We start from the raw sequence: 10,936 nt of genomic DNA, 5'->3' as shown, positions 1-10,936 counted from the left end.
GTTGTTACATGGCTGAAACTAAGTAAGCTCCATATTGCTTGATTGTAATGTTCATCTGGCTTCCTGCCATGTAAATGGATGTATTAATTCTCAGTTCTCAAGAGTGGTGTGAAGTTCAGTTAATTAATGTTTATAAAAGCTTCTTGAGATTGTCTGCTGAAAGATATTATGTGTGTTAAAATTATATAAAAAGCAAACATGTAGAGCACTCTAGAAATTGTTGCTTAGCAAAGATAAAAGTGCGGTGAATATCTATTAGCCATGTCTGAATCAATGACTTCTGGTTTCTTTATTATACTATTTTATGACTAGTACATAAAGATGACTTAAAAATGCATCATCTCATTTGATAGTTAAGAATTCTTTATGAAATTTTGGTCAGAGTGGTTTAGGTAAAGCATTTGTCTACTGTTCATTCAGGCAGAAAATTCAAGTCACTGATTTTGTATAATGTAAAATATTAGCTGGAAGATTCATCCTTCCTTCAAAGAGAGTGCACCTATGGAAGGCGTTCTCGTTGTTGCTCAACATCTAATCTCCATTTCTTTCTCATAGCAGTAGAATACTGAATTTTTTTTTTGCTGGATGCATGGCCATACCGAATAAAGCCTGCACATTGTCCACCTTTCTTTCTTTCTTTCTTTTTAAACTTAACAGATATTTATTGAACATTTCATCCAAGATCAACAGAATATATATTTTTTCAATCGCACATAGAACACTCTCCAGGGTAGATATCAAGTTAGGCAATAAAATAAGTCTCAATAAACATAAAAAGATTTAAAATATATCAAACACCTTTTCCAATAACCTTTCTTTCAGTTGGATGTGGCTGTGTTAACTAATTCCAGCCAATGTCATGTGAGCAGAATTGATCTGTGAAACTTTAGGTTGCATCCTGAAAGGGAAGGCATGCCCTTTTTTCATCCTATCGCTTGGAATGTGGATGTGGTGACAAGCCATCTTGGGTGAAGAAAATAGCCTAAAGATAGAGGAACAACAAGACAAAAGGAGTCTGGGTCCCTGAACAACTTGCAGAGCAGAGCTGCCATAGTAACATTATACTGTCTATTGTGAACATGTTTAAGACATTATTAGTTTGAGTTTTGGTCATAAACCACCTATTATATCCTAACATGTCTATTTTTATAGAAAGTGAGAGGGCAAAATGTGATTCAATTTTCAGATCTCATACCAAATTGCCCACTCATGGACCAGGTCTCATTGAAAAATCAACTGTAATGTTTGTTTGTGTGTTGGGTACATTAAAAAGTTTTAATTTAGGGGTGAGACTCATCCTGAGATGGATAAGGAAAAGTATCTCTAGTTGCACCTCTAAACAGACTAGGGAGCTCTACTTTGAAATGACTTCATCTGCTGAAAACCCTGAACATTATACACGTAGTAGACTAAAAAGAAAATATGTAAGCTGAAATTATACTATGCTGCAACATTAGACAGATAAACCATTCTGACTGACCATTGCACTCTATTCTGTTGTTTCATTTTTTGTTTATCAGCTGAGTGGCTTAGTGTCAGTAACCAATCCTCTAAATAGTGAAACACAATAGAGCTAGCTGTACGTTGTTAAAAAAAAATAGGCGATCTTTATTCTAAATTCTTCAGAATTCAGGAAGGTGATACTGTTACATCAAATACTTTTCAGGTATAATTTTCATTTTTATTCCTAAATACTTTTTGTTTTCATGTGAATGAGGAAAATATCTACCCCTCTTAATTTTTAGACCAAATATTTGTGTCAATGGCTCTGTGCATATAGCAAGATAAACTCAAAGTCAAATACTAGTAATAAATACAGTTTGGCTTATTGTACTAAATAAAGATAAGTGGCATGTTCATGATGATATTTATATTCTTCACAATATTTGACTACTAGAAATTCATTTTATATTTACATTTCATTAAGCATCATTAAGGAGCTACCCTGGTAGCTCAGACAATAAAGAATCCACCTGTAGTGCAGGAGACCCATTTCAGTCCCTGGGTGAGGAAGATCCCCTGGGGAAGGGAATGGCTACCAACTCCAGTATTCCTGCCTGGAGAATCTCATGGACAGAGGAGCCTGGTGGGCTATAGTTTATGGGGTTGCAAAGAGTCAGATATGACTGAGCGACTAAGCATGCACATGAGGCATCATTCATTTCTTTCACTGAACATAATTTATTGCTGCGTAACAAACACCCAGGACTTAACAGCTTAAAAGCATAGCAGTTACATTACTCACAAATCTGAAATTTGGGCAGTGTTCAGAAGGAGCAGCTCATTTCTGCTCTATGAAGCATCAGTTAGGACAGCTCAACTGAAGGTAAAGGATCTATTTATAAAATGGCTCACTGTAAAAGCTGGCAAGTTGGTGCCAGTTCTGAGCTGGGAGATTAGCAGTGTTGTGCACTACTGGCCTTGATTTATTTGCCTGTTGGCCTTTCCACAATGTTGTTTGAACTTCCTCCCAACATGGTAACGAATTTCCAAGAGTATGTATTTAAAAAGACAGGAAGAGGAAGATACCAGCCTATTGAGGCTATGACCTGAAAACTGGCCCAGCACTGTTTCTGTCATGTTCTATCCGACAAGCAGTCACAGTGCTCACTCAGATTCAAGAAAAGGGCCATACCTCGTGAATTTTATGAATGTAAAAAAATGGTGAATATCTTTAATTTAGTATTAAACATTTTAAATTAATAATGAAGACATAACAAAGAAAAATAAGATTAATAAGCAGTTGTATTCATTCTTCCTATGATAAAATGACAAAGTACTGTGAAAAGAAGTAATAGAATGGATTGGTGAGTGTTCAGAAATGTTTGGAATCTTGTATTCCAGTGGTTCTAGTCTTTCTGAGCACATGATATCCAGAAAGTAGCAGAAATTTTAGTGACAATACATGGTAGAAAAGGTCAGTTTTCATTCCAATCCCAAAGAAAGGCAATGCCAAAGAATGTTTGATTCTGCACAATTGCACTCATCTCACATGCTAGCAAAGTAATGCTCAAAACTTTCCAAGCCAGGCTTCAACAGTACATGAACTGTGAATTTCCATATTATCAAGCTGGATTTAGAAAAGGCAAAGGAACCAGAGATCAAATTGCCAACATCTGCTGGAACATAGAAAAAGCAAGAGAGTTCCAGAGAAACATCTGCTTTATTGACTATGCCAAAGCCTTTGACTGTGTAGATCACAAAATTGTGGAAAATTCTTCAAGAGATGGGAATACCAGACCACCTGACCTGCCTCCTGAGAAATCCTGATGCAGATCAAGAAGGAACAGTTAGAAATGGACATGGAACAACAGACTGGTTCCAGTCAGGAAAGGAGTACATCAAGGGTGTATATTGTCACCCTGCTTATTTAACTTATATGCAGAGTACATCATCAGAAATGCTGGGCTGGATGAAGCACAAGCTGGAATCAAAATTTCTGGAAGAAATATCAGTAACCTCAGATATACAGATGACACCACCCTTATGGTAGAAAGCAAAGAAGAACTAAAGAGCCTCTTGATGAAAGTGAAAGAGGAGAGTGAAAAAGTTGGCTTAAACTCAACATTCAGAAAACTAAGATCACTGCATCTGGTCCCATCACTTCATGGCAAATAGATGGGGAAAGAGTGGAAACAGTGTCAGACTTTATTTTTGGGGGCTCCAAAATCACTGCAGGTGGTGACGGCAGCCATGAAATTACAAGATGCTTGGTCCTTGAAAGAAAAGCTATGCCCAACCTAGACAGCATATTAAAAAGCAGAGTCATTACTTTGCCAACAGAGGTCTGTCTAGTCAAAGCTACGGTTTTTCCAGTAGTCATGTATAGATGTGAGAGTTGGACTTATAAAAAGGCTGAGTGCCAAAGAATTGATTCTTATGAACTGTGGTGTTTGAGAAGACTCTTGAGAGTCCCTTGGACTGCAAGGAGATCCAACCAGTCCATGCTAAAGAGATCACTCCTGGGTATCCATTGGAAGGACTGATGTTGAAGCTGAAACTCCAATACTTTGGTCACCTGGTATGAAGAACTGACTCACTGGAAAACACCCTGATGCTGGGAATGATTGAAGGCAGGAAGAGAAGGGGATGACAGAGGATGAGATGGTTGGATGGCATCATCAACTTGATGGACTTGAGTTTAAGTAAGCTGCAGGAGTTGGTGATGGACAGGGACGACTGGTGTCCTGCAGTCCATAGTGTTGCAAAGATTTGGGCACTACTGATCTGAACTGATGGTAGAAACAGATGGTTCCTTACTCTTATCTACTCTCCTTCTTCCCTACTAAGAGAAAGTGGACCTTACAGTCTACTCTAGATTTCTTTAAATGTGATATAACTAATCTTACATGTGGTTCAGTTCAGTTCAGTCGCTCAGTCGTGTCCGACTCTTTGCGACCCCATGAACCACAGCACACCAGGCCTCCCTGTCCACCACTAACTCCTGGAGTCTACCCAAACCCATGTCCATTGAGTCAGTGATGCCATCCAACCATCTCATCCTCTGTCATCCCCTTCTCCTCCTGCCCTCAATCTCCCCAGCATCAGCATCTTTTCCAATGAGTCAGCTCTTTGCATCAGGTGGCCAAAGTATTGGAGTTTCAGCTTCAACATCAGTCCTTCCAATGAATACCCAGGACTGATCTCCTTTAGCATGGACTGGCTGGATCTCCTTGCAGTCCAAGGGACTCTCAAGAGTCTTCTCCAACACCACAATTCAAAAGCATCAGTTCTTTGGCACTCAGCTTTCTTTATAGTCCAACTCTCACATCCATACATGACTACTAGAAAAACCATAGCCTTGACTAGATGGACCTTTGTGGACAAAGTAATGTCTCTGCTTTTTAACATGCTGTCTAGGTTGGTCATAAATTTCCTTCCAAGGAGTAAATGGCTTTACATGTGGTTAAACCAAGCAATAGAGTTTCTGTTGCATAAAGTCAAATCCAGTTTCTAAGGGAATTACTGCTCTAAACAATTCAACAATAATTGTAGTATAATCACTGCTAGAAATTAATAGTATACCATAGGATCTGTACAGGCAGATTTGCCTCTGTTCACTGTGTTTTTTTTTTTATGAATGGAGCTGTTACCGCTTTGACTGCTTTCTTGCTTATATTCATGAAGGAAAGTTTTTGCATGTTTAATAAGTTTGGGCTGTTTGTGCCAGCATGACATTATAACATGCTTCTTACTTCTTATTTGCAGCATATTTAACCCTGCTTCATAGTGGGCAAAAAGGTCTTCTTAGCAGAACATTCCATCTAATAGTAATATGCTTGGTTGTGGCAAAAATAAATTCGACAAAATGCTTGCAGTATGTCAGTGATGGAATCATTGTTATAACTGGTGAGATACAATTTTAGCTAAGTTTGGAAGGTATTTTATACTACATAAATTTTAAGAGCTGTACCCAAAGAGTAGAGTAGTATCAAAAGATGAATATATATTTGAAGTAAAGTGTATGGATTTGGCTGCTTTCATTTCAGTTTAGTTGCTCAGTCGTGTCCAACTCTTTGGGACCCCATGGACTGCAGCATGCTAGGCTTCCCTGTCCATCACCAACTCCTGGAGCTTACTCAAACTCATGTCCATCAAGTTGGTGATGCTATCCAACCGTCTCATCCTCTGTCATCCCATTCTCCTCCTGCCCTCAGTCTTTCCCAGCATCAGGGTCTTTTCCAATGAGTCAGTTCTTCGTATCAGGTGGCCAAAGTATTGGAGTTTCAGCTTTAACATCAGTCCTTCCAATGAATATTCAGGGCTGATTTCCTTTAGGATGGACTGGTTGGATCTCCTTGCAGTCTAAGGGACTCTCTAGAGTCTTCTCCAACACCACAGTTCAAAAGCATCAATTCTTTGGCGCTCAGCCTTTTTATAAGTCCAACTCTCACATCCATACATGACTACTGGAAAAACCATAGCTTTGACTAGATGGACCTTTGTTGGCAGAGTAATGTCTCTGCTTTTTAATATACTGTCTAGGTTGGAGGAGGCAGTGGCACCCCACTCCAGTACTCTTGCCTGGAAAATCCCATGGACAGAGGAACCTGGTAGGCTGCAGTCCATGGGGTCGCTAAGAGTCGGACATGTCTGAGTGACTTCACTTTCACTTTTCACTTTCATGCATTGGAGAAGGAAATGGCAGCCCACTCCAGTGTTCTTGCCTGGAGAATCCCAGGGGCGGGGAGCCCTGTGGGCTGCTATCTATGGGGTCGCACAGAGTCGGACACGACTGAAGTGACTTAGTAGTAGTAGTACTAGGTTGGGCATAGCTTTTCTTCCAAGGAGTAAGTGTCTTTTAATTTCATGGTTGCAGTCATCATCTGCAGTGATTTTGGAGCCCCCCAAAATAGTCTCTCACTGTTTCCATTGTTTCTTCATCTATTTGCCATGAAGTGATGGGACTGGATGCCATAATCTTAGTTTTCTGAATGTTGAGCTTTAAGCCTACTTTCACTTTCAAGAGTCTCTTTGGTTCTTCTTCAATTTCTGACATAAGTGTGGTCTCATCTGCGTATTTGAGGTTATTGATAGTTCTCCTGGCAATCTTGATTCCAGCTTGTGCTTCTTCCAGTCCAGCATTTCTGATGATGTACTCTGCAATTAAGTTAAATAAGCAGAGTGACAGTATACAGCCTTGACATACTCCTCTCCTGATTTAGAACCAGTTTGTTGTTCCATGTCCAGTTCTAACTGTTGCTTCTTGACCTGCATACAGATTTCTCAGGAGGCAGGTCAGGTGGCCTGGTATTCCCATCCCTTGAAGAATTTTCCAGTTTGTTGTGATCCACGCAGTCAAAGGCTTTGGTGTAGTCAATAAAGCAGAAGTTGATGTTTTTCTGGAAGTTTCTTGCCTTTTTTATGATCCAATGGATGTTGCTTTAATGCATGGCTGTTTTAACAGAGACTAAACAACAGGGGCTTATAGTTGATAATTTATTTTTCTCTCATGTAAAGTGTAAGAGGTAGGTAGTCAGGGAAGGAGGATAGAGAGTTCTAGTTCACCAGGAAATCCAGGTTCCTTCTGTATCATTACTAGTCCATCTATAGGTTATAAAGGTTGTCATTATCCACATGGTCAAAGCTGGCTTACCACCACTATGTCCATATTGTAGATTTGAGGAATGGGAGAAGTTAGACACAATGGCTAAGTAACCAGATAAGAATCTGGTCCAGAAATTGTCCCCATCCTTTCCATTTAAATCTCATTGGCCATTTTTTTTTTAAAGAAGCTGCAACCAGTTGAATGGTCTGGTAAGAAATGACTCTAGGTGGAACCCCATGTGTCCAGCTAAAAAGAGGAAGTTCTATATCTTAAAAGAAGGGGGATAATTCACGCTGGGTAACAGCTACCTGCCACTTTTATAATGAATATTTTATCTGCTTTCAGGGAAGGGAGGGTCTATCATTCTGGTAATGTTAGACTTCAGGCTTTTATAAGGAGATGTTAAAGTGAACACACTGGTATTCTTTTAAAATATTTATTTATTTATTTGGCTGTGCTGGATCTTAGTTGAGGCACATGGTATCCTCAATCTTCATTGTGGCATATGGAATCTTTAGTTTCAGCATATGGGATATTTAGCTGTGGCATGCAGACTCTTAGCTGCAGCATATGGGATCTAGTTCCCTGACCAGGGATTGAACCTGGGCCCCCTGCATTGGGAGCACAGAGTCTTAACCACTGGATCACCAAGTCCCATACATCTGGCACTGATATCCAGTGGACCTGCCCTCAATCGGCATTGTTTTTGCTCTCCAGTTCTCATTGTAAACCAGTTGGTTTACAATTGCTTGATTTCCTTTGTTTCTTGGCTTGTGGATTCCTTGCCTTTGTCACTGTCTTGCCCCACTGCCATCTTGACTGAAACTTAACACTCTTTGCTTTCAATATGTGTATTGAAATTATGAAGTGTGCAAACTTTACTGAGGACTGGGGGTGGTGGTTGGAGAAGGAAATGACAACCCACTCCAGTATTCTTGCCTGGAAAATCCCATGGGCGGAGGAGCCTGGTAGGCTGCAGTCCATGGGGTCACTAAGAGTCAGACATGACTGAGCGACTTCACTCTCACTTTTCACTTTTCTGCACTTTCATGGCTTTTCACAGTGTTTTCTGGCATTGGACGGGGAGCCTGGTGGGCTGGAAATGGCAAGCCTTAACACAACAGACAGTGTTCTTGCCTGCAGAAAACCCCATGGACGGAGGGGAGGCTGCTCCACGGGGTCTAAGAGTCAGATATAGGCTGACTGAGCGACTTCACTTTCACTTTTCACTTTCTGGCATTTTGAGAAGGAAATGGCAACCCACTCCAGTGTTCTTGCCTGGAGAATCCCAGGGATGGGGAGTGGGCTGACACGACTGAGTCAGACACGACTGAAGCGACTTAGCAGCAGCAGCAGCAGGGGGTGGTGATAAGTGACAAGAGATCACTTGTTCACAGAGCATTGCACCTGTTCTGTAGTTTTTGCTCTTCCTCATTTCCGTTCTCACCTCAGCTCTGAGGTGAGTTCATCTACTCGTTCCAAGTTGTCCCAAAGACCTCCAAATTACTTTTCCTCTATTAAATAGAACTATATTCCTATTCCTCTGAGGCCTTCATAGCCCACACTGGATCCTTCTACCTCAACTGTTATCCCAGCAAGAGTTGTTTTCTCCCTTAAAGGAATTATAATGCCATTTTTTGGAAATAATAAATTTTCATACCTTATTATAAAACAAAGTCAACTCCTGTGTTTCCTGTAAAAATGTTGTTGAGGACATTGTCCATTGCATTACACAATTTCCCTTTATAAAGCTCTACATCAGAAAATTCTTTTAGACTTCAGAAAAGCTTTGCTTCTCCTAAAGCATGCTTCCTCCTTTCTGATAACAAAAGCTATATAACTTATCATGTTTGCTGAACCATACAATTCCAAGCCAAATTTGCAGCTCTATCATTGCAATTATGTTTAGCATACTTTAAGCACATTTATGTTTCTGTCATTGTGTGGGCCATTTTATATGTCTATCACATCTATCATCTTATAAGACATTTCAAATCGTTTTAAAAAAGAGTCAAGATAAAAAATGAGTTGATTATTAATAACTAAACAAGTGACTTAAAGGTCATCTAAGGCAATAGTGTGCACCGTATTTGACACTCCCCTACCCAACTAGTTAGATAAGGGAATAGGCCCTATGGACCACTTACCCTACTCATTTCTACTTTCCAAGGGGAAAATAACCCAGTGTATATGTTCTCTTTAGATTAAGAATGAAAAATTTAAAAATTTAACCTTCGCTAACTCATGTGGTTGTCTGTACCAGACACTTCTGTATCATTTTAGATTCCAGGGTTTTTTTTTTTTTTGCCATCAGTTGTCCCTAAGTCCTTGGTCTCTCATTTTACTCACTCCATCTTAGTAAGAGTTTCAACCATTTTCAAGAGAGTACAGCTCTCCTTACAGTACCTCTCCTTAAGCCTTCCCGTGCACTATTTATCTTCTGCTCTGGGGCTTCCTTGCTGATGGTGAGGAAGAAGACACCATGGGGTCTGTGAGCTGCCCCCGTATTTGTGACCTAGAAATGAGAAGGCGCTTATACCCTGTAGTTAGTTCTGTGTCATGCACAGGCCATTCAAAGCTGGCCAAAAATGAGTGAATCCAGAATGGATGGTGGAAGGGGGAGGATGAGCTGATGAACACCAATTATGGTCTCATGAGACTAGCAATAGATGTAGGAACTGAAGCTGGTTTCACTAATTTTCTTACCATAAGTCTCCTGCTTTGCTGGACTGCACTCTCTAATAAAGTAGTTACACATATGCTTTAACTTCTATCTCTGCTTTCTGAGGAACCTGGCTAAGATAGTGGGTTTTGGAGATTGGCCCTTGATCCTATATACAGATGAAAATCCATAGAGGTGTGTATCATTCCCCATAAGGGACTAAGGAAAGATTTTTGTTCTTTCTTGGCTCATGAGGAGAATCCTTGTCGCTTTCTCACCAGTGGACCATATACCATTCTCTGAGAATCACTGACCCATAGGATTTTATCAAGGATTGCCCCATACTGCTTTTGAAGTTCTAGAGTTAGACAGTTTATATAACTTAGTTTTCTAACAACTTGGGTTGATAAATTGTATTTGAAAAGTGTTACTGAAATATCCAAAATTCTCAGTAGAAATTCCAGGAAAGCAGGCAGCTCTGGGGCAGCATTTTTTTTTAAATTTGTTTCATGTGGACATTTTAAAGTCTTTATTGAATTTGTTACAATATTACTTCTGGGTTTTTTTTTTTTTATGTTTTGGTTTTTTGGTCACAAGACATATGGAATTTCAGTTTCCCGACCAGGTATTGAACCCACACCCCCTGCATTGGAAGGCAAAATCTTAATCACTGGACCACCAGGGAAGTCCCTGGGGCAGCATTTTTATTGTTGTATTTGTTGGGAACAGTTTATCGCATTGGAGCTGGAATGATCATGGATTGGAAAGGCAGAGTTGGGAGTCTGGATTGGGTTAGTTAAGACAACAGTATAAGTGAAGTTTATGTGAATGATCACAAACACTTGGGTGAGACTATGGCAGATGCTCTGACTTGAGATCAGTAACCAAGGTCTGTGAAACAGGCCAGGATTAGAATTCAGGAGGAGACAAGGCCACAGGCTGAGCTGATACACCTGCTCAGAGTCAGGGTAGCAATAAAGGGATACCACTAGAACACTTGGAAATTGAGACAGTATCTTCTTTAGACAGGCCAATCTTTTATATACGCTTTCTGGGTCTCTAGACTTCCATAGAATTAGTGACCCAGTGTCTGAGACTTGAAGACTCATGAAGTGCAGCAATTTATGTTTTTATCTTCTAGAAAAATTTCAGTGACTTAAAATAGACCCTGTCAAAGGGAGGGCAATGCAGATTCAGCACAGACCATGATTTTTCATACTTTCCTT

The sequence above is a fragment of the Bos mutus genome, chromosome 4 (genome assembly GCF_027580195.1).
Source record: "Bos mutus isolate GX-2022 chromosome 4, NWIPB_WYAK_1.1, whole genome shotgun sequence".
NCBI lineage: Eukaryota > Metazoa > Chordata > Mammalia > Artiodactyla > Bovidae > Bos > Bos mutus.
Note: the sequence above shows the minus strand (reverse complement) of the source record.